This window comes from Rhinolophus sinicus, linkage group LG05 (genome assembly GCF_036562045.2).
Source record: "Rhinolophus sinicus isolate RSC01 linkage group LG05, ASM3656204v1, whole genome shotgun sequence".
NCBI classification, from domain to species: domain Eukaryota; kingdom Metazoa; phylum Chordata; class Mammalia; order Chiroptera; family Rhinolophidae; genus Rhinolophus; species Rhinolophus sinicus.
Genome location: NC_133755.1, coordinates 123,441,977 through 123,464,852, shown reverse-complemented (window position 1 = coordinate 123,464,852; position 22,876 = coordinate 123,441,977). Strand labels below are relative to the sequence as shown.

The 22,876-nt window shown below is 42.0% G+C and overlaps 1 protein-coding gene across 13 annotated transcripts in view; it reads left to right on the top strand.

Moving 5' to 3' along the window:
- BACH2 (BTB domain and CNC homolog 2) overlaps positions 1-22,876 on the top strand; it is a 326,895-nt gene that overhangs the window by 191,883 nt on the left and 112,136 nt on the right. Inside the window, exon 1 of one of the 13 annotated variants that reach the window (XM_074333307.1) lies at positions 526-757. The exons of the other annotated variants lie outside the window; for them this stretch is intronic. The gene's annotated coding sequence lies outside the window, so the exon portion shown is untranslated. Of the gene's footprint in view, positions 1-525; positions 758-22,876 lie in introns of those variants that run through there. 13 annotated transcript variants of the gene reach the window in all.

Below are 22,876 nucleotides of genomic sequence, written 5' to 3'. Positions count from 1 at the left end.
CAAGTCAGATAACTACAGTTTGCCTTTTCTACAGCAGTCGAAGGGTGCTTTGATAACTATCCACAGTTGTGTTGAATGCCCAGGTTGGGCACAGGTGTGGGGAAGTGGTATACAGTGCTTTGATCCTCCCTTGGAGAAGGATATGCTAATGCAGATAATGAAAATTTGGTTCTTTGTCTTCAGTTTCGATTTGATTGCCTTGGTTCACTGAGTCACGGCGTCCGTTCTTCGGTGATACGCATGTCACCTAAGACTGAGACTGTCTCTTGGACTGTTTATGACATTGTATCTGAATTTCCCATTACATTAACAGCCAGCATTTGTCATAAAATTTCAAGAACACGCTAAAAGTTAGTTGGGTTGTAGTTGACATTGAAATTAACTTTCTCTAACCTAAACCAGTGAAAACTAAAATGCTCCTCACCACATAAAAGTTTTGCTTTCGCTGTGTTCAGACCCCTCCCACCTTGTCACAGCACACTCATTTGGAGTTTAGTTTGGGGGCGGTGTGGTTGTATCTCAGTGGTGTATGACCCACTTTTTCGTAACACTTAATTACCCATGTTTTTACAACACTCGTCAGAAGTTCTGACGACAGTGGACTATAATCCGAAAAAGACTTTCTGATCCATCTCATCAGCGCGGCTATAGTACTCAGCGTTATCGGAAGAAGGTGTCAGCTCTGCAGGGCGTGTGTTAACTACCAGAGGATGACAGAACGTTTCCTCTAGTTTCTGGATAATGAGCAAGCACACAGGTAAAGATGCCTTTCTCGGAGCTGACTCCTTTTGTGTCTTAATTATTTTGTTGAGCTGACTTTTAAATATTAATCACTACCTGCATGTGTTTGCTGTTGTGTTTTGCAGAGGGCTCAGAGGAACAGGCATTTTAATTGGTACCCTGGGACCTTAATAACTTACCTTTCCATTAAAAGTCTAAAGAGATAGTGATCAAAAATAGACTCATCCCGATCCTCTCTATGCCCCTGGAAAACATCTTCCTCATTTTTTTTTCTTATTTGTTCTCAAGGTGCTTGTCTGTCGCTATCAGCTGCTTCACTTGGCAGCGATAGCCATGTGTGAGTTAATGCTGGGTAAGCTGCAGGCTGCGGGTGTGCCTGTGGTGAAAGCAGACAGGGAGAAATGCTCAAAAGGGAAGGAAGTGCTGGCCTTGGTGGGCCAGCGAAGGCAAACGGTACTGTGCCTCGGTGAGCATTCCAGCACAGCAGGCTCAAAGCAGATTTAGGACAATGATACTGACCCAACACTGGCAATGTCAGTCCTGACAGCCTGCTGTTTTAGAATGTTTGTGTTCCTGATAGCACTTTTGTTCATTTGAAGAACTTTCCAAACACTGTCATTGTTTCAAAACAAAAGGTTGTAGGTTATCGTCTTCCTGACTGTACAGAAATGTTTTGGGGTACGTCTTTGCTGAAAGTTGGTTGACATGTGGCTTGCAGCAGGGTGTCAGTGCCGCGTGGGTCATGCTCGCCTGTGCGCTGAATGACATACCAACTGTGGAGTCTTTGAAAATGCCCAAAGATAAGTCAACGTTGTTTTCCCTGAAAGTCCTGATACAGAAAAAGAATGAAAGTACAAACACTAACTGGAAAAAATGTCACAGATTTTAGCCACTTTGCATCCCTTGTTAGGACGAACCTGGGTTGGGTTTTTTTTACATTTGTGAACTTGTACGGTAGGTGGAGCAGTGTGGGTGGCCCAGAAAAAGTAGCGGTTAGAATAAGATTTTCCATTTATTGCCCTTTGTACATGGCTAAAAATAAGATTCATACAAATCAGAATATGTAGTGCAAGCACAATCACTCTGTTAATTCTGATGACTGGCTTGCCCACATCTTTGCATCTGTCTGGTAAGTGGTGCTCTGGGAAATAAGTGTGTCTCTGTTGAAGTAGCAAAAGGCAGCCAGGTTTTTGCGCAGTGTGTCTACATGTGATAGTTTATCAGCATTTTCCCCTTCTGAAGGAAGAAAGACCCAACTCATACATACACAAATTGTGTCAATGGAAAGCTGGAAAAATGTGATAGACTCCTTGAATCTTTTTTTACAAAGTAATTGTGTTGTTTGAAATGCTGTTTTATAACATCCGTCTTCTTGGCTCATTGTTAGAAAGTTTTCTTGTACTCAGAACAGCGAGGGAAAGGTTTCTTAGTGGTGTTGCCAAGAGATTGGAAAACTCTTTTGTTTGTGTCGGGATGGGGTGGTGGAGAAGGGGGGACACGGAGCGCCTGCATGCCCTGGGATGTCCTCTGAACACAAATGTTGGAGGGACAGTTAACCAAGTAAATACTCTTCTTCGTCTGACTGCTGAGTCTGCTGCAACCACAGCTCAGCGGTAACGTGTCAGTTTGTGGCTCGCAGAAACACCAGAGAGAGACGGTGTCAGCATTCCCAGGAAAGGTTGTACCTTCGCGATCCCGGTGACGATGCTGTCCTCAGTCCACTGGCTGCATGGCTCCAGCATTTCCAAAGAATGAGAATGTCTGCAAGTGTTCTTTTTGAGCCTTTCAGTTTGATCGAATTTGTGAAATAAGATGAGTCAAGAGGGCAGTCATGCTAGAACCCTCTAGAAATGGAAAACTGCAAATCACGTGTCCCTTTTGGTGTCTCCAACTACAGCAGACAGTGAGGCATGGTCGTTAATGTGAGACAAGAGCTTTGGGAGAAAAAGACTCAGATAAAGTCTTAGCTTAGCTACCTGTTGACCCCATCTGTTTATTTAACCTCTCCTAGGCCTGGATGTCTTTATTGGAAAACGGGAACCAGAATAGTACCTGCCTCACAGGATGGTTGTGAGGATTACATGAGATAGATATATGCATGAAGCACAAAGCCAGCACGCAATAGAATGATGGTGGTGGTATTCTTATTCTTGCTGTTGCATCAGAAGAACGTGTTGGAGAATTTCAGGGCGTTTGGGAGGTTCCCCTATATGCTTGGAGTACAGATTTTGGAATTAAATGGACACAGGATCAGCCTCTTGTTTGTTGTTCCTCAGTCAGAAGGCTACAGGTCATTCACAGAGCAGTTGGGTGCTATATGGAGGGTTGTTTTTTCATGTGGCCATTAACTTAGCACAACGTAAGCCCCTCTTTTAAGATTAGTGCTCTGTTGAACGTGCTCAGTTATTTTTACCTTCTCACTGTCTTTGATTTAAACATGGATATTTCCATTCTAACATCTGTACCTGTTCAGTGTGATACCTGCTGAGGTACATTATGAAGAAGAGCACACCAATGTGGTAACCAAGGAAGGTTTTAAATATGTCAGGTGGGAATGGGTGAAACTTCAGGAGCAATTAGCTTCCATGGTGGTATAATTCCCTACAGGAAATACTGCATCTATTATAATTCTGGTTACTGATCAACCCTATAGATGACCAAATGCTGACCAGCAGCAAACAATCATTGTTTCTTGTACTTTTTATTATGTCTCGCAAATTATTTTATGTTTAATCTCATATATGCCTGCCCTTCTAGGAGTCTTTTTCTGCCCACCAAAATTTTCCATTAAAAAGTAAATATGTTGTATGTTTCAGAATAAAGTCATAGTTGCTGGGATCACTTACCTTTTTGGTTAACGTTTAGAATTAGATTCTAAGAGTTCACATCAGACTCTTCCTTCATCCTCCTCCATGACCTTCCTGCGATGCAGTTTCTTCGTTTATTAAATTAAAAAAGAAATTATGACTGCACCTTGACTTTGCCTCACCTGGGATCTGACAAGAAGTGATAAATGACACCAATAAGCCAAGGAATTAAAACACAGTACAGATCTGCAACAGTGATGGCTTGGTTTTATCAATGGAGATATGTTGCTGGGATTTTTTGTTGTTGCTTTGGTGTGTTTTTTTTTAATTTCTCTCCAAATTTTCCTTTTCGTAGTCTATCCTGACATCCCAATCACAGATACAACTTCTGACTCGTAACTGGTACAATGACATCATCATCAGGGTTTCTGAGTATTTAATATTGGGACCCATCAGTCTGGGTGGGTGGAGACCCTTCGCAAGTCAGCTGTGCTAGTCAGATCAGTCTTTTATTAGAAGGGTATCCAGATTCTTTCAGTGTATCCAGACAGTGCTGCGTTTTCCTTTTACGTTTTTCTTTGTTTGTTTTGTTTTGTTTTGTTCTGTTTTCCTGTTGACTGAAATGCAAGAATGCTTTTCAGGCAGAGCACATCATTCTAGGTGACTAACAAAGTTCCAAGTATTGCAGATCCAACTTCCAGCCCCTCCATGAACACATACATTCCCCGTTATCTTTGCCTGCTTTCTTGCCCTTTGCCACAGACTGAAGTTTCTATTAAAAAAACCACAGGCAAAAGAAGGTGATAAATTCGGCTCTGGCTGTGATCCCCTCCCACACCTTCCTGAGGAATGACAGAGATTCTGAGATTCATCCCACTGAACATACTGCGTGCGTTTTCCTACATGAGGACCAGTTTTAGCCTGTCCTTCACGTGCAGTTGGAGAGTACCGCTGGGCCAGCCTCATTATGCTGGTTGAAGCATTTGCAATGGAGATTGACTCTAATGATATAAGTGCATGTCCGCATGGCTGGCTGAATGCTTTCAGTCATGGAATGCTTTAGAGTTTATTGCTAATGGATGAATCCTCGGGAAAATTGGAATTTTCAATAAGATTGACATTTAGAGGGAGAAATATAAATCTAATGAGAATATTTCAGCCAAGTTTTGTAATTAGGGCTGAATGGAGTAAATCTGTCCATGCACACCACAGAAGGGCACAGTGGAAGGTGAGATTGCACACTCTGCTGTGAGTGAAGGATGAAGGTTGGTATGTATCAGTGTCAGGCCAGGACACTGTGGAGTATAAATGTTACTGTCACCAAGGGCTGCATGGGGTACCGAGGGAATTCCACTCCAGTAAATTACATTACTTAAGACAGACCTGAAGGCATTGTGTCGGAATGAGAGGAGGGACGAGAAGGCTGTCAGCACCAAGTGGAAGATATTACAGTACAGCTGGCTGCAGGGATGGAAGTCCCTGGTTTCTATTATACCTGGCTATTTGGTATTCTCCTTTGTTAATTAGTTTTCAGAGGTCACAGACGTGTACATGTGAAAGCTCATCATGTCTACTTAGGGTGTAGGTTACAATTGACCAAAGGGAATAAATGTAAGTTGACTTATATAAACTGGTTAATATTGGATTCTCTTTCTTATTATTTGTAGCTGGGTGATATTAGATGTTCAGCACGAGCTTGCCCTTCTTTTCTTTTTCTGAGAATCCAACATACATTATTAGGTTGTAACATCATCCTCTCTGTAAGGTTGGTTTTTTTCTTTCAACCCCTGCCTTAATAAGAATATATGTTTCTTTAATCCTCCCCTAACACTTGTTCCTCTCGTCACCTTCCATCCCTGAGGGAAACAGATTGCACCAGTGCATAATATTTTGTTTTGTGAAAGAACTCAAAGTTAAGAATAGTTGATTCCTAGAGTGCAACTTGTGGAGAAAAGCTATTTGTTTTCACTTCTATTTTCTTGTATCCCCCCCTCAGTGAAGTGAGGCCATCTTTTTTGGTTGGTTTGTCGTTCCACCTCTGGGAAGTTTTAGGAGAAGAAAATCAGAGTATTGATTGTACTGCTGCCTCCCAGGCCATTGAAGACGTACTAGCCACCTTTGTCCGTTTTGACTTCCAAAGCCAGTTTTTGAAAAAGCCAATATCAAGTGCTTTGGAATTAATCACGGTCACTTCTTAACTCTATCCATTCGGGAGAGAACATATGTTCTCTCCCGAATGGATAGAGATTTGAAACGACATCCATTCTGACTTTCTTAAATATGTTACACTTTGTCCTTACTGAAATAAACCTGATAAGCATCTCTGATAATCTGTTAACAGGGAGAACACATGGCATTCTGCAGGATGTCTCTATAGGGGACCCTAACGGCAGGTTTTGAGTGACCTTTCTGAAACAGAGGGCACAAATAGATAGCAGTGACAATAATATCTTTGATTTAACTTCTATTCTTTGCAGAATAATGCTCTATTCATATCAGGATATCATAATTTATTATTTTATAGCCATAACTACAGTCTTATTTTATTCACCCAAGCATAAAACTTAGTAGAACCAAGATACTTGAAAAACTAGTTTTGAGGGCTGAATAGGAGAAACCTTGGTTAACCATAACTTGGTTGATATTTCTGTTTTATGTAAGGTACCATCACCTTTAAAATGTTGTTGATTCTAAAATAATAACTAAGTGTAAAGTGCATGACGTAAAATGTCTTAGTGCCATGTGCCTTCCATAGCATACAAAGACTATGCTTATAGAATTGCTTTATTTAGTAGAGTTATACATAACATCTGGGTCTCTTAGCTGTGTGGGAAATGAGAGTCTCTCCCTAAATAAACTCACTAGAATTTTCCCCTTTTTAATTGTGTTCATTTAGATGGTAGTATGTGCCTTATATCTTATATTTTCTTTTTATCCATTACCTCAATTGGAAAATCGCATGTGTCTTGTTGTTGCCACAGTAGTACACGTGCAACGTATTTCTTTGTCCTGTCTCCGTGATGCATGGTGCTGACAAACTACAGCTTTGAGTTTTTCTGAATTGAATCCTGATGGCAGGAATTTAACAGCCTCTAAAGATGCTCCTCCATTCCGGTTCCTTTGTTCCTCCCTACCTATCCATGTCTGACCGTATTCCCTTCCTTTTCTTACATTAAAATTGGAAAGGGAGAACGGAGGCACTCCATAGGAGAACTAGGTCTGTGGAGAATTGTACCTACTCATGCAGAAGCTACTCTTAGTTGGGAGAAATGTATAATGAACTTGAGCTTTGAGTCCTGCTGAATCTGTCATTAATGATTCCGCCATCACCGCCACCTCTCCACCTGATTATGTTTTCCTCAAAGACTCCTGGTATTTTCCCCTTCATATTCTGAATGGAGCATCTTTCAAATAAAACATACCTTGGAAGGAATTGGGCCCTGTTGCCCAGCCGCAGCCCTGCCTCCTTAAGAGCTTAATGGATGACTCCTTTTTTTTTTTTCTGAAACTTTTATTTATTTAAGTATGTTTTTCCAGGACCCATCAGCTCCAAGTCGAGTAGCTGTTTCAATCTAGTTGTGAGGGCACAGCTCACAGTGGCCCATGTGGGGATGGAACGCACAACCTTGTTGTTAAAAGCACCCGCTCTAACCAACTGAGCTAACCAGCTGTCCCTGGATGACTCTTTAATTGTCCTGTTAAGTGCTCCTATTTTGCATTACCTTAAAGTCTGCTGTATAGAAGAAGCTTTTCTAGAGACCTTGATTTTCTTGTCAGAAGTCAACCCATTAACATTAGCAGTTTACTTACATTGTCATTATGGTGTTTCCAACCGACAACTGCTGCCACACACTGCTGCGTTCCCCAGTTCCCAGTGCTGCTGAAAAAGACACTTTTGTTCTGATTTGATGAGGGAAAAAAATGCAAACAACAACACCAGCTAGCTCTACAAGCACCACAGATCCTATAAAGACATGTTCAAATTAACAATAGGTCATTTGTTCACATATGACATAAGGATCCAAGAATTTAAACAATAAGACCTCTTGTGAAAAGTGGCAAAATATGCACCACAAACGTGGTGAAGTTCTGTGTCTCACAGAAGGCAGTTTTTACATGGGCTTCAAAAAGCCCATTAACGTATAAACCACCCTTTAAAAAAAGAAAAGAAAATCACTTGTCTCACTATAACATTCAAGCAATTTCGGTTCTAAGGAAAGCTAAAATGCATCCATTTATGTAAAGTACATGCATTATAATTTATAAAAAACATAGTACTCTATTAAGAAGTGCTACGCCTCTTCCCTCTTCCCAGAAATGGGAAATCCATTGTTTTACCAAGACCCCTCTTCTTTTGAATAACATTTATTTCTTCAAAACGAAAAAAATCCTTTAAATCACTAATATCCAAGATGAAGTTTTAAAGCTTGATATTAATTCTCTAAGTCTTCTGACATTGGTGGAGCATAGGAAGGAAATAATTCTTCTTCGAAGGGAAATTTTAATTGAATTTCCTACTTTTATTTGAACCCTATCCTTTTTTGCTTTGAGTCTTTAAGGAAGGCTTGGTGTATTTGCAAACCCCAGCAGGGCTATGGCAGAAAAATGCAGAGCTTTCCTTGTCATCTTGGATCAGGTTCTCTGACAATGCCCCAAAATTGTTCCTAATTTGATGATTCTGGTTTTTAAAACGTGACCTTCCAAGAAACATGTGTATGTGTTGGGGGACAGGGGAAACACCATGATTTAACTGGCCAAAGGTGTTCCATTGAGCTGACTTAGTGTTAAACAGTAAAAATTTTCAAGTATTTGCAAATGGATATATATATATATATACATATATATATATATATACACACACACACATATATATACATATATATACACACACACACACTGTTTCCCCGAAAATAAGACCTAGCTGGACAATCAGCTGTAATGCATCTTTTGGAGCAAAAATTAATATAAGACCCAGTATTATATTATATTATATTATATTATATTATATTATATTATACCCGGTCTTATAGTAAAATAAAACCGGGTCTTATATTAATTTTATACACACACACACACACACACACACACACATACACAGCATTCTTGCAGAATCCTCCTAATTGAAGAAATCTTTCATCTCCATCTCTGTTGACAGAAATGATTGCCTACTGATAATTGCTTTGTTTAAGTGTCTGATGATATGCCAGGAATTAGAGCATTCTGTGTTAGGTCATCTTTAATTATGCATGTACCACCTGTCAGCTCTAAATCAGTACCAGATTAGATCCTCGAGGAGTCAGTTTGTGGAGTGTTAGAGGGAAGCTGAGGTGATCGCTTTTAGAAACAACAAACATAGATAGTAGTAAACATGGCTTATAACCTGCAGCTTTTTAAAGGACCCTCATTTTCATTGTTCTTGAGCAAGGATAAGCCATTGGTACATCTGAAAAATGTTTGAAATCTTGCCCAAGCTACCTCAAGTAAAGATAAATTACTGCAGGAGAGGATGGTCGTCCCATCTGTTGCATTTCCTTTTTGCTCCTTCTCATCATTATAAACGAGCCAGGGAAAAGCTCAGAAACATTTTTTATAAGCTATGTGAGGACAGGAAATATGTTAACGATGTTAGATTTCATACATTTCAGGGGTTTTTTCAGTAGTTGGTTGGCTTTTTTTAGAAGGACAAATGTGGGTTGGAAATAATGCTTGTTACCCTCTGTCAGCTTTTGGTAGTTTTATTCTCACTTTTCAGGGTTGTTTGGGACTTTCTGGTGGGATGTTTAGGGTTCTTTACTGAAGGTTCTGTTCTCTCTTCTATCCTTTGATAGCATGGATTTGTGAAAGGTGTTTCTCTTTGTTCATCAGTCAAAGGTTTAAGGGAAGAATTGAGTTATTACAGACTTTTCGTAGAGGAGGGGGTCGGATGACTGAGAGGCTGAAGGCAGAGAAGGGACAAAAAAAGGAAATAGCAGGTGGATGAGTTATCATGTGGTGAGTTTCTTGGACTCCCCTTCAAAGGTGGGGCTCCTAGCCTGTCTGCTGTCCCTCCTGAGAACACTACCTCGTTAAGAATTTGTGAGTAATAGCTGTAGAAACGGGAATTTGGAGATCCTGAAATGCCTTCTTTCAAACACTGCTGGCTAGAGGCACTGAAAAGAAAAACAGGTCAGCTGATAAAGGGGCGAAGACCTCTGACCCTCATGCAGTTCTGCCTGAGCTCCTGGTCCAGCCCACAGCTCTGAAGAGCCCTGAGCTGCCGTCTCATGCTTGAGGCGCCATTTGCCTTTCCACCCTAGTCAGACAGTCCACTGAGCTAGAGGTACAGTGTCCAAAAAGACAAGCAGGAGCAAAACACTTACGGCAGTGATGTTGCCAGTGCTTTGCCTGTTTAATGCTCACTTAATACTTGCAGCACTCAGGTGTCAACAGGAACGACTTTAAACTCCATGCAATGGATACTTCCTAAAACAGGAGAACATAGTCTATCCCAGGCTTTGACAGAAAAGCACAGCAGAGGGGGAAGCGAAGCCAGAGAAAAACTGAAGAAAGGAATTGAAAAGAGGAAGAAGTGGGGAGGCAGGGAGCAGTACATGCCAGCTCATCTTTGCAAAATCTTTTCCATCTACCTGGAAAGCTCTCTTCACCTGGTTAACTCTTGCTTTGAGTTGTTCAAGCATCATCCCCTCCAAGAAGTTTTCTTTGCCGCTTTCAGGCAGACTTAGCTGACCCCGCTCTGATCCTCTAGCGCACTGCCTGCCTCCCTCAAAGCACTTATCACGCCCTGTACTGCAAGACCTCGATTATTTATCTTTCTACCCCACAAAGTGGTTGCTGAAAAGCTAAAATTATCTTAATTGTGGCAGTGGAGGTCTCATGCCCGAGAAAGAGTAGTAATGATTTCATTGGACTCCACAGTCCTTAGAGCACATTAAGAGTATTATAATCAATTTTGGACAGTACATTAGGCCAGAGAAATAGACTAACTTGAATACTTCATGAGCAGGGATCAGGAATGGAGAGGCCATCGGAGAATGTGTCTTACAATCAGTGGTGGAAGTAACCGAGGAAGGTTAGCCTGGAGCAGAGAAGAAGAAGAGACCAATGGCTGTATTTAAATATACGCAATGTTATTGTTATTCTAGAAAAAGCAGAACCAAAAGGTAGGCGTCCTAGAGAAAGAGATTTGGACTCAGAACAAAAATTTCTAGCAGCTAGAGCTAGCCTGCTGTGGAACCAGTGGCCCCATTTGGTACAATGAACCTCCATGACTAGAATAAGAATCATTATCTTTTAGGGCCATTTGGGAGCTGTTACAGACAAGATCGCCACCTTGGGTGGGAGCACAGACCGGATAACCCTACCATTGTTTTTAAGGCTCAGAGTCTCCATTCCGTGCAGAATCAGGATGACCATAGGACATCAGCCCCAACCTCCATGTAGCATCTGATTGTTCTGGTACTCAGCCCTCATCTTCCCACAAATTATAGGCTGCAGTTGGGGATGGTGGGAGAAAGGGAGCTGGCTGCTTCCTGAAGGAGCCTGTACAGTGAAACAGAAGGAGTCCTGGATTGTATCCCAGTTCACATGCATCCTGGCCTCTTGCTGGCTGGGTGACTACTAATGGCTGCCTCGGACCTCGAAGCCTCCATTTCTTGCCATGCAAAATGGAAATAATATTGTTCACTTCACAGACTTGTTTTGAGGCTTACGCAAGGTTGAAGGAGGCCTTTGTAGAAAGCAGCATGCTCTCCAGAGGTGGCTGCCTGTCCACAGCAGCAGCTCCACCATGAACAACCTCTGAATTCAGTGTTGTCACCAGTATAGTCACACAGTTACCTTCCTCGCACTGTTGTTGAGAGCTCAATGACTAAATAAAATGCCGCATATAAAAGCAGCCAGCGCTGAGTAGGTATTCCTGATTGTCAGCCTTCTCTGGAGCTGGAAAGACTAGTAGGAGGATGTCCTGTCTCACTCAGCTCTGCTGATCAGGTCCTGTGAAGGTTCTCGCTTACCTGCCCCCAAGAACTGACCTGAGGTCCACACCCCTTTCTGCTCACCCAGCTCATCGTCTCAGCTCAGAGACACCTTCTCTGCTTTTCCTCTTTTTTTTCCTTCCTTCCTCCTCTGCTTCCATCTCTTCTCAACACTCTTTTCTTCTTTCTCTCCAGCTAATTTCCTTCTCTGCCTTCTTTTCTGCATTCAGGGTAGGATTATTCTGATGAGCACGAAGTTTAAAATATGATTTTCCGTAAGTTTTGTTTTTGTTTTGTTTTTTTGTTTATTTAAAATGAGGTTTTTCTGTAGCTTGGGGCAGGAGAGGGTTTTTTCATTTCCTTCTGAATTTTCTTCAAGTTATTTTCTTTCTAATGTTAACATTTTCCCATTCTTGGGTCCCTTGGGCTCGTAGTCATTAACTTGCCAGACACACAGCAGCCGAATGTGCTTATGACGTTGCCGAGTTAGGAGAGTGTGGTTCACAGAAAAGCTAACCCATGTATTAACTCAGACAGAGCAAATTGCTAAATAAAGAGCTCTAGAAAGCCAATTTGCCTCTCTTGTTCCCGTCCTCTCCCCCTAAAAGGGGGTTGCTGAAACAGAAAAAACAATGGGCTGGGGAAGGGAAGTTTCAACCATTTTACTGAATGTGAAATTGGAACACTGCCATCCAGATTCAGACATCTCATCTATCCATCCGTCCATCCATCCGTCCGTCCGTCAGCCACTAAACGTTCAGGAAGCAGGTGTTTGTCTGACACCCAGCGTGAAGTCCTGGGCAGATGCTGGGTGAGTGACAGGGCCCCTGCCCTCAGCCTTTCTCCCGTCTATTCTGCTATTGGAGCAGCTGGGACAGAGGCTCATTTCATCTGTGTGTCTGTGTTCCCAGCCGTCCTCATGGGATCTAGTTCCCTAAATATGGGAGTGACAGTGGGCGCTACAAGATAGAAGGAGGGAAAGAACGAAGGAAGGAAAATAGTCGAAGGAAGAAAGGAAATTGTATTATATGTAGTACGAGGGGTATATATTGGTGCGCGCTCTAAGTGCCATTTAATGATTGCAATGAGAGCCCCAGGAAACATCCCTACATATGGAAATCTGAATGACGTGTACAGGGAAGTGATGCTAATTACCCTCATCCATGTAGAAGCCACACATTGTTCTCCAGGTGCATTTCCTAGAACACAGTTCTCCCAATTTTTCTCTCACTAAGTTACGTTGCTTTTTATTTAGCAGAAGAACGCAACTTAACCCTCTAGTCATTTCTGATTTTTAAATCAGAACACTGAATTGTTTCCCTGCCAAGGAAAATAAGAGAACAATCTATTTCTCCCCCTGTCTTGCGGATCACAGCGTTTCTTTGGGGCGGTGGACCTAGTGGGAAGAGCACCGCCTTTACTTCTTGGGGCAGCCTATGACTCAGCAGCAGCCAGTTAATTCACGCATGTCCCTGGACCTCGGGGTCTTCCTGGAAGGGGGGGGGCTTTGTGTGCACCCCTAGGTTGTCCTGACAATCACGTGAGAAGAGATTTATACAAAAGCACTTTGAAAGCGAAGGTGCTAAATATGTTAGGAATTTTATGATGAAATATAAAGATGTCAACTCTATTTTTCACAGCACGTTTATGTGTTTTTATAAAATCTTGGCATAACACTTGAGGTCATTTGCTTTCTGTGATTTAGTCAACTGCCAAATCCCATTTACAAGAAACTCGCAACGTCCTAAAAGAGAAGTAATTTTCTCCTTTTTTTCCAGAAAAATCTCTGGACCTTTGTCTTGTTAACAAATACACAGTGGGTATTTTTTTCAGAAACAAGTGTAAAGATATTTGAGCTTTGAAACTTCCACTCCTCTGGGTTTCCACGACGCCTTGTTCCTCGTATGTTCACCCCACTGCTGGTGCGAAGTTGTGTAAAGCTCTGCCCCCACCCTCAGAGTTCACTGTCTAGCAGAGGACATAAGACATTCACAGATAGCTGTGACATAGATGGCAAATGACAGGTACCAATTTATTTGATAGGTAGAGCTGGGAGTAAGGACATATCTGGTGAAGGTAACTAACCTTGTAGGCAGGGGAAGGAGAAAAGAAAAAGCAAGACACATTTGAGAATCCCAGTATTGTCTTAGCATTTACGATGTTGTGCTTGTCTTATCCTTTTATTATCTCTCAGGCTCCTTGAGAACAGAGACTTTCTGGTTTAACACCGCTCTGTGGTGATGCATGACGTGAGCTTACAAATGGTAGTAGGTCTTAGGGAATGGTTGCTTGAGCAACTGTGTTCTGTACCATGTCATGCAAAATTTCAATCTCAAAATTGATACCCCCATTAAAAAAAAGTCATTAACTTGATTCAGTACATAAATGGCATTTTGTGAACTCGGGGGGAAAATAAAAACAAACAAATGCTGACTTCAGTAAGAGTTCTAGAACACATTCAGAATAAGGAAAGTGATTTTGTTTACGCTTGGAGGGCAAACCAAATGCCAAGAGATTTCAAGAAACTCTCCCTGCAACAGAAAATGTGGCTGGTAGAATGCCTGTGTCCATGTGTAATTGAGTTTCCCTTCTGTTGGGTTTAATTAGGTAACAAAAGCTCCTTTTACCCAGCACCCTATATGGTACAGTGATTTAGCCACTAGCATTATACTTATTGCAGGGTTTGCTAGAGTCCCTGATTCTGTGCTAGAATTTACAAAAAGAAATATTTGTTAAATACCTTGATGTATCTCTAGGGTCTAGAATGATGCTTGGCGTATAGTAGGTGCTTGATAAATATTTGCTGAATAAATGAATGGATGTGTCAATTCCCATTATGACCTCTGGGGGCTAGAATGATGAGTACTGCACAGTCTTTGCCCCAGGAATCCCATAATCTAATGAGGAAGACAAATACATGAAGCCAACGCTCATTATAGGAGGTGGGAAAATAATGATAAAGATATGCAAAGAATTTATTTTCTGTTATTTAAGTGAAACAAGAAGTATCAAAGCACAACCAGCTTTTGTCACTTGTCCCATCCTTTTGTTTTACTAGCCTTTGTCCTAAGTTTCAAGTTTCCTGGGTGGTAGAAGCACATGATAAGCTCCAAGATGCAATCTGTGCTGAAGGTTGTACAGGGAGTAAAAGTGCACATCCGACTCTCAGGCCAAAGCCAGTTGCCATGTAAGAACAGACATTATGGGGTTGAAGTTGTTCTTTGCAGCATCCTTGCCAGTTTCCTTTGCAGTTCCTCCTCCGCTCTCTTCCCCCGTAAAAGTTGGTGTTCCATAGCTGCCTGCAGAGTTTCGGCTGCCACCTAAGTGCTGAGGACTTGACTAGCTCTTATCTGCAGACGTCTGTCCTGCGCTTTATACCAAACTGCCCACGCCACGTCCCTCAGGTAGTTCATATTCAATCTGGCCAGACTGGAACTTGTGACCTGACCCTCCCATTCCCTCTGTCACTAATAATCCTTCCATATCCACCCATGAGACGCGCCCGGGAGTCCTCCTTCCTCCTCCATGTGCTGCATCCTTGGAGTCTCCAATACCGTCTTAAACCTCTCGGAACCATGTCCCTCTGCAGTCCGCTGCTTCCGTGCTGCACCAGTGGACCCATCTGGTCTCCAGCCTTTCTCTCCTCCTTTCATCAGTTGTCCACAAAGAAGCCAGAGTGATCTTTCTAAAACACAAATATGAACAATACCGTCTAAACTCCTTAACACGGCCCGTAACCTCTTATCACCTCCTGCCTTACTCTAGTTTCATCTCTTGCTCCTCCATCTTCATTTCTGAGTTTCCAGGGCTTAGCAAAATGCCTGTGTTCCATGTGTGTTTCCTGAATGCACAAATAAAACCATGGTTGAGAGGCAGGAGGGCACTTCCCCGGGAAACCTAACAAAGGAAGGCAGAGGTAGGAATCCGTGTGATGTGTTCAAGAGGGACCAGTGACTCAGAGAGGGTTGATGCTGCTGAGTAGGAGATGTAGGTGGATGGACACACGCGCACACACACACACACACACACGCACACATGCACCTTGCCCTTCGGCCACACCAAACTATTTGAGGTTTCTCTATGTGCCCTGTGGTTTCACAGCTTCACGCCCTTGCCGCTGTCTTGGACCCTCTGCACCTCCTGGCACACCTGGCAGGCCACCTCCTCTGTGAGGTCACCCCTAACCTAACCTCCCTCTGTACAGTCTTTCAAGCCTGAAATTTAGCCACTAATCTTATACTTATTCTAGATTTTGTAGGTCCCTTCCTTCTTTACTAGATTGTGACAGATTCATTAACACAGAAACATCTGTTCCCTGATGAACCCGTGTGTGCCACCACTGTGCCCACACCTCAGGCACACCTCATATTACACGGCATTGGAGTAATTCCCATATGTCGGTTGCCCCCCTTCCCCTGGACTAGACAGGGGACTTTGTTTTAGGCATATGTGTGGACCCACCATTTGAAATAGTATCTGACACGCAGCAAACAAAGCTCAGCAGAAGTTTGGCTAAGACATCTAGCGACTTTCCCTATCAAGCCACATTCGTGTTTCACAGCGAACATCAGCTCCGCCTTCTCCCTGCCCACCCTCCCTGTTCGCCAGATGCGGTCAGTGATGCCTCTGCAGCCCCTCACCCACCCCGCCCCCCTCTTTCTGTCACTCTCGCCACCCCCTGGAATAGGCCTGCATTGCTTCAGGCCTGACCTTGCAGGCATCCCCGTTGCCTCCACGCCGCTCCGCATGCCACCCTTGGCTTAGTCTGTCTTAGACATCACTTTGATCACCTCATTTGCCTCTTCAGGATCCTTCAGCAGCACCTCATTACTCACTGAATAAAATCCAAAGTCCTCACCCTGGCATTCTGGCCACTCCTCTATCCGACTCTGATCTGGTTTCCAGCCTCACTCACACCTCGCAACAGCCAAGTTCAATTCCATCACATTCCAAGGATGGGCTATGCCTTTCATCTCTGTTCCTTCCACATATCATTCTCTTTTCCTGAAACGACCTTCCCCTTCTCCCACTTGTCAAAATCATACTCACTTTTACTACCAAACAAAATGCTCTTCTCACTTTCAAATCCAGTGTGACTGTCCCAGCCAAGCGTGATTTTCCTTTCTCTGCACTATTACAACACTCGGTGTGTACTGCTCATGTGCTCCCTGGTGCATTGGGTTTTGTTCGCCTGATGGATCAGACAAGTGCCTTCTCTGTTCAAGGCATGGTGATGTATACGTCACTGCCCTTTCTATCATTCTCACGCCAACCTGTGAGGTAAAACACCATCATCGGTGACGTTCATGATATGTCCAAGGTCACACAACAGGTAAGGGTGGAGCCAGGCTAAGCCCCCCATCTGCAAAGCCTGAGTACCGCCCACACTAGCAGCTGCTTCGCTTATAAGTCCTGGTTCTTTTATGCCTTCCCTTGAGTAGGGAGGGGACCGGGGCCTTACATAGTTTGGTTCCAGTGTAACGTATGTATGATGATGTGTTCATAATACATAACTTAATACCTTCTACACAGTACATGTGGCATAAAAGAATGCCTGAGATGTCCCCTTTTTCTCATACAGTTTATGCTGAGGCATGTGCTCCAAAATTCATCAACACAGCCTTACTATTCCCAGTGGCTCCTGGCCTAGTCTGTTTTCTCCTGGATTACTAAATTGTCCGAACTCTTCTCCTTGGCTGGACTCCACCTTACCCTCTGCCACCAAATTAATCTTCATAATTACCAACTTGGTCGCTTTGCTCCAGTAGCATTTGATTTAAACTCCCATGCCTGGTTTCAGGGTCCTTCCCTTTGCCTGTCACCCAGCCCCCCAGCCCAGAATCATGTGTCCAGCTGTCTCTTCTACTTTCTCCCCTCTCTAAATCCTCTCTCTGAGCCACTGGTCTTCTTTCTTGAGTAGAGTACACAGATTCCCCCCTCTCCCTTTAGTTGTGAGGTTTGTTTTTTCCACATAAACGCCCTTCCTCATCTCTACCTCTGGGTTTATTGATATGTTCAGTAGCTGCATATTGAGCCTGGCTATGAACCAAGCACTGTGCTGGGCTCTGGGAACATAGAAAATAAAAATAAAAAAATAAGGCGCACTCTTTATTCAGGGGTGTCCAGTCTGCTGAAGTATGTCGACACAAAAGTAAACAGAATAAAAAAATTCAATGAAAGAGAAACAGTTGTTGGATTAGCTGTCGCTTTATGCTCAAGTCTGTTTTTTGTCCAAATTTTTTCTCTTTTGCAAGCCTTTATAATACTGTTTATCCTGTATCATGCATTTTGACATTTAATCACCGATTGCCTTATATAGTTACTTTAAGTGTGTCCCGCCCATATGGCCTACTTCCACAGGTGGATTTAAGTGCCTTGAAATAAGCTCTATGCCTTGTATGTTTTATACCAGCTTTATCAGTTTGCACTTTCTGTGTAATGAAATACCCCCCAAACATAGTGGCTTAACAAACATTTGTTCTTTTTCACAATTTTGTGAGTTGGCTGGGCAGTTCTGGTTTGGACTGGCTTGACTGGGGCTGAAGGATGCAGGACAGAGATATGCAGACAAACTATAGCCCACAGGGCTGCCACCTGTTTTTAAAAATAAGGCTTTTTTGTAACACAGCCACACCCATGTAGTGCTTTTACACTACAACAGCAGATATGAGTAGCTATGACAGAGATTATATGACCCACAAGCCTAAAATATTTACATTTGGTCCCTTGAGAAAAAGTTTGCTGACCCCGCTCTGCGATGGCCTCACTTACATATTCAGCATTTGGCAGGCTGGTTGGTCTGGGGAGGCCTCACCTGGGTGATTGATCTCTGTCCTACGTGGTCTCTCATTTTCCAGGAGGCTAGCCTGGAATTCTTTATACGGTGGTGTCAGGATTCCCCAAAGTGGCAAGAGACAGCAAGCCCCAAGAGGCAAGCATTTCTCAAGTCTCTGCTTGCATCCCAATTTTCTGTTGTCTATTTGGTAAAAGTAAGCCCCATGGCCAAGCCCAGAGTCTATTGGATGGACTACCTAGGAGACTGTAGTAGAGAAGGGAATTACTGAGGCTAGTTTGGAAAGCGATCCACCACGTCAGCCCGTTCTTCCCCAGTCGGCATTCCCCTCACTTCCATCCCCAGTGCCTAGGATTGAGCACATGGTAGATACTCAGTACATGCTTGGGGAAGTGGATTAAAAGCATAAGTTGAATCTTTGGAGGAAGGGAATTATTGTGGAACTACAAATAGTTACACAAATAGTTGTTCTGTAACTACAATGTGCCAGGTGTTGCCATAGGACTGGGATGCAATGATGAACAAAACATGTTGTCCTGTCCTCAGGGAGCATGCAGCCAAACTTCAATTGTGTGTGTGCTTCCTGTCCAGCTGGGAAATGGACTTCTCTCTAAGATTCCCATGAAGGATCATTAGTATTTAACTATTACCATCCATCCATTTGTTGTCTTCTTTCTAGCTCCACTACCCACCCATTATCTGGACTCCTCAAGCCTATACCTGGCCTGCTTCAGGATGCCCTTGCTTCCAGCTTCTTCCACCTCTGCCTCTGAACCTCACCAACCAGTTGAGTCTCCTCATGGTCTATTTTCAATAGTCTGCTCCTTGCTCCAAAGCCTTATCCATCCACCAAATAGAGCTCAGAGTCGTTAAGACCCTAAACAAACACCTCAGCACAGTCCATAGACTCCTTGTCTGGATCCCTTGCCATTCTGCATGCATTGTGCATCCTTATATCCATTCCCAAATGTGCCTTTTAAGATACTACCCACCTGTCAAGGGCAGGCCAAGGTGCCACCTCCTCCATCCTGCCTTCCTGACTGCCCTTGTTGAAAGATATTTCCTCTTCGGCACTCTCAGGGTGCTGAGTTTGGAATACAATTCAAATGGCACGTGTTACATACTGTTTGGCGTTTGCGTTATCCTGACTCATCCACCTCAGGCATTGCATCCTCCTTGAGATTAGGGATCAGGTCTTATTCATTTTCATTTCCTTCTGAATGTCTTGCACAAGGCAGAGTTTTAGTAAAAGCTTGTTTTATGAATAAATGAATAACTAACGTGTGCCTAACACTTTTACCATTTCCATACACTTTGTCCACCATATTTCTAAGAGGCCACTAATTTAAATAATATTTTATGTACCACTACCCTGTTTCCCCTAAAATTAGACCTAGCCAGACAATCAGCTCTACTGCGTCTTTTGAAACAAAAATTAACATAAGACCCGGTATACTATATTATATTATATTTTATATTTATTATATTATATTATAAAGACCCGGTCTTATGTTATAATAAAATAAGACCAGTCATATTAGTTTTTGTTCCAAAAGACACATTACAGCTGATTGTCCCGCTTGGTCTTATTTTCGGGGAAACATGGTAAGAAAGAAAAAATCAGTTAAACTATAATAAGCTATCAATTTTAAGATATATCCTAATTTCTGCAATAATATTATGTGGAAAAATGTAGATCCTAAAATCAGTGCAATACAGAATATTGAATCTAATTCAGATAGATACAGATCTCCAATTAGATATTTCTAAAACACTTAAATGTGCTGAGCATTACAATTCACAACAGCCATATAAGAGAGGCAAGGTAGGTAGTAGTATTCCCATTTTACGGGGGGAAAATTGAAGTTCAAAGAGGCTACAATACTTATTCAGAGTGAAACAAGTAAAAACAAGAGAGCCAAATCTTATGGTTGGGACATAGCTTCCTAAAATCACCTGTGGATATCAAAACCCTTAAGTCAGCTGTAGGTTTGATTATCAACATGTACCTTTTCTTTCTTTTCAAATGATATGCACATCAGTTGGCCTTTCAATTTGTTTTTCCCAACTGTATTGTTTTGTCATGTTATCCCAGGAACATCCTGTTACTTGACCTAACATAATGTGATGTGATGTGATGTAATATTTCATGGTGCCTAACAAAAATTAGAATGATTATTGGATGCTTAGATTTTCTTGGGTAGTACTTAGCAGGCAGAATCTCTCTCATACACACCCATAGGAGTTTCTCAACCATCCATTAGCCTCAAAATAGTAGAAGGCTTTCCAAACCTAACACTTCACGTGATTACTTCATCTGAATACGTCCTTTTGGATTTTAAGAGGCATGCTCTGGAATATACAGTTAAGAGACAAAGCATTTTTAATTAATAAGTATAGATATTTGTTACACTTTAGAAAAAACTTGGTATATGCAGATTTTGATTTATGAAGATATCGAGCTGATTTACAAGAAAAGGTACACTTTTTCCTATATATGTCTGGTTATATTTTTATTTTATTCAAATTGTTAAGTAAAAGAAAAAAAATGCAAGTGGAAGAGTCTCCCCAGATCAGCAGGAACTGGAATGTGGTCAAGTCTTGGCAGAGTCAATTCAGCCTTTCATCCATCCAAGGGAGATGTGTTGAAATCCCCCACTGTTCTCAGGATTACTCAGACTTTATTTGAGTAGCTTGTCGATTTCTGGTCACTGCACTTTAGAAAAAGCAGTTGGAGAGAGGGAAAAATGTCGGGAAGACTAGCCAAATGATGCGAAATAAGATCTGTACAGGAAGAGAAAGAGGTTGTTTAGCATGGAGAAGAAAAAGTGAAGTTAATTTCTGTCTTCAAATACATAATGAGGTTTTTTTGGTGAAGAAAATAACAGTTCAGCTATACTCTGTGACCACTAAGCATAAAATGAAGAAATTGACTTCTATTTGTGTTGGACATATTACATGGTGACAGCGTTCGAAAAGTGGCTCCCAAGGGATACCACCACGAAATGTCCATTTTAAGACCTTTAGGATTCACTTGCCTAAAGTGGGTAGGAGATCAAATTAGAAAATCTCTTTAAGGCCCCTTCAGCACTATGATTGAGTTAATATCCTACTTTCGTAACTACTACAACTTTTGGAGCATGATTATCAGATATGTCATAAAGTTTCTACCACTGGCTGCTGTGACATGAGTAAAAAAAATTTTTTTTAAGAAAGGAAAACTGTATTAAAATTGCAATACTCAATATATACTGATAACAAAAAATAAATACAAGTCACGTTTGACTTCTGCAATTATAAGAGATGCTCAAAGGGGTTACCATCATTATCCAGAGACTTGACATGAGTAAATTTGAAGCTAGGATGTAGTACCCCTCATAAGAACTTGACAATAATTAAGATTACACAGTCCCCACATAAATAATATTAATAACAACAACAATAATTAAAAAAATAAAAACTAGTCTTTCTGTCCTGTAGGTCATATGTGTGATTCATACAAACAGCCCACATTACATCTTAAAAGACTTTTGAGTACTTGACCTTTTTAAGAATGTTGCTCCTGAAAATATTCCCTTTCTCAACTGTGTGATTAGTTTCTCCCTTTGTACTGAATCTTTCCCATTGGCATATAAAATCTCTGATATCAACCAATGAAAAAACCTTTCTTATGTCACACCCTCCTCTAGTTTCTACCCCACTTTCCTGCTCCCTTGCACACAAAATATCTTGAACTCTTTGTTTATAGGCATTATCTCTATTCCCTCGTCTGACCCTACTGCTCCACCAAAACTGTTCGTATCAAAGCCACCAATGACCACCTTGTTGCCTCAGCTTCTCAACAGCATTCAACAGTCAACTACTTCCTTCTCCCTAAGACCCACTATTCTCTGGACCTATGTGACAGCAGCTTCTCCTGGACTTTGCTTTTCTCAGTCACCACTGCTGACTTGTCCTCTACTCAGTGTCTGAATTGGTGTGCCCTGCGGCACAGGCCTCAACTTCATCTTTTCTTTCTCTGTAGTTTCACTTGGTATCACATCTGCTCCCAAAACTTCATAGTACTAACTCCCCAATGTATAAGTCCAGCCTTGATCTCTCCCCTGAATGTCAGACTCATATTACCAGTGATGTATTTAACATACCGACTTGGGTGTTTGATAATCATTTCAAACTTAACATTTCCAAAATAGAACTTAGGCTTCCAATTCTCTCATGTATTAAAATCTTCTGAACTCGCAAACAAAGATTGTCAAACAAGGAAACACACTACCATGAGTGAAAATCAGCACAAGCAACAAATAATGCATTGAATGCCCCTTCCCCACCAAATACTTTAGATGTTTGAATTATCAGATTTTAAGAAAAAAGACTCTTTATATTAAAAAGTTTAAGTTAAGGGGCCGGCCCGGTGGCTCAGGTGGTTGGAGCTCCATGCTCCTAACTCTGAAGGCTGCCAGTTCGATTCCCACATGGGCCAGTGGGCTCTCAAAAACAAGGTTGCCCTTCGAGTCCATCAAGAGATAGTTGGCTCCGCCCCCTGCAACTAAGATTGAACATGG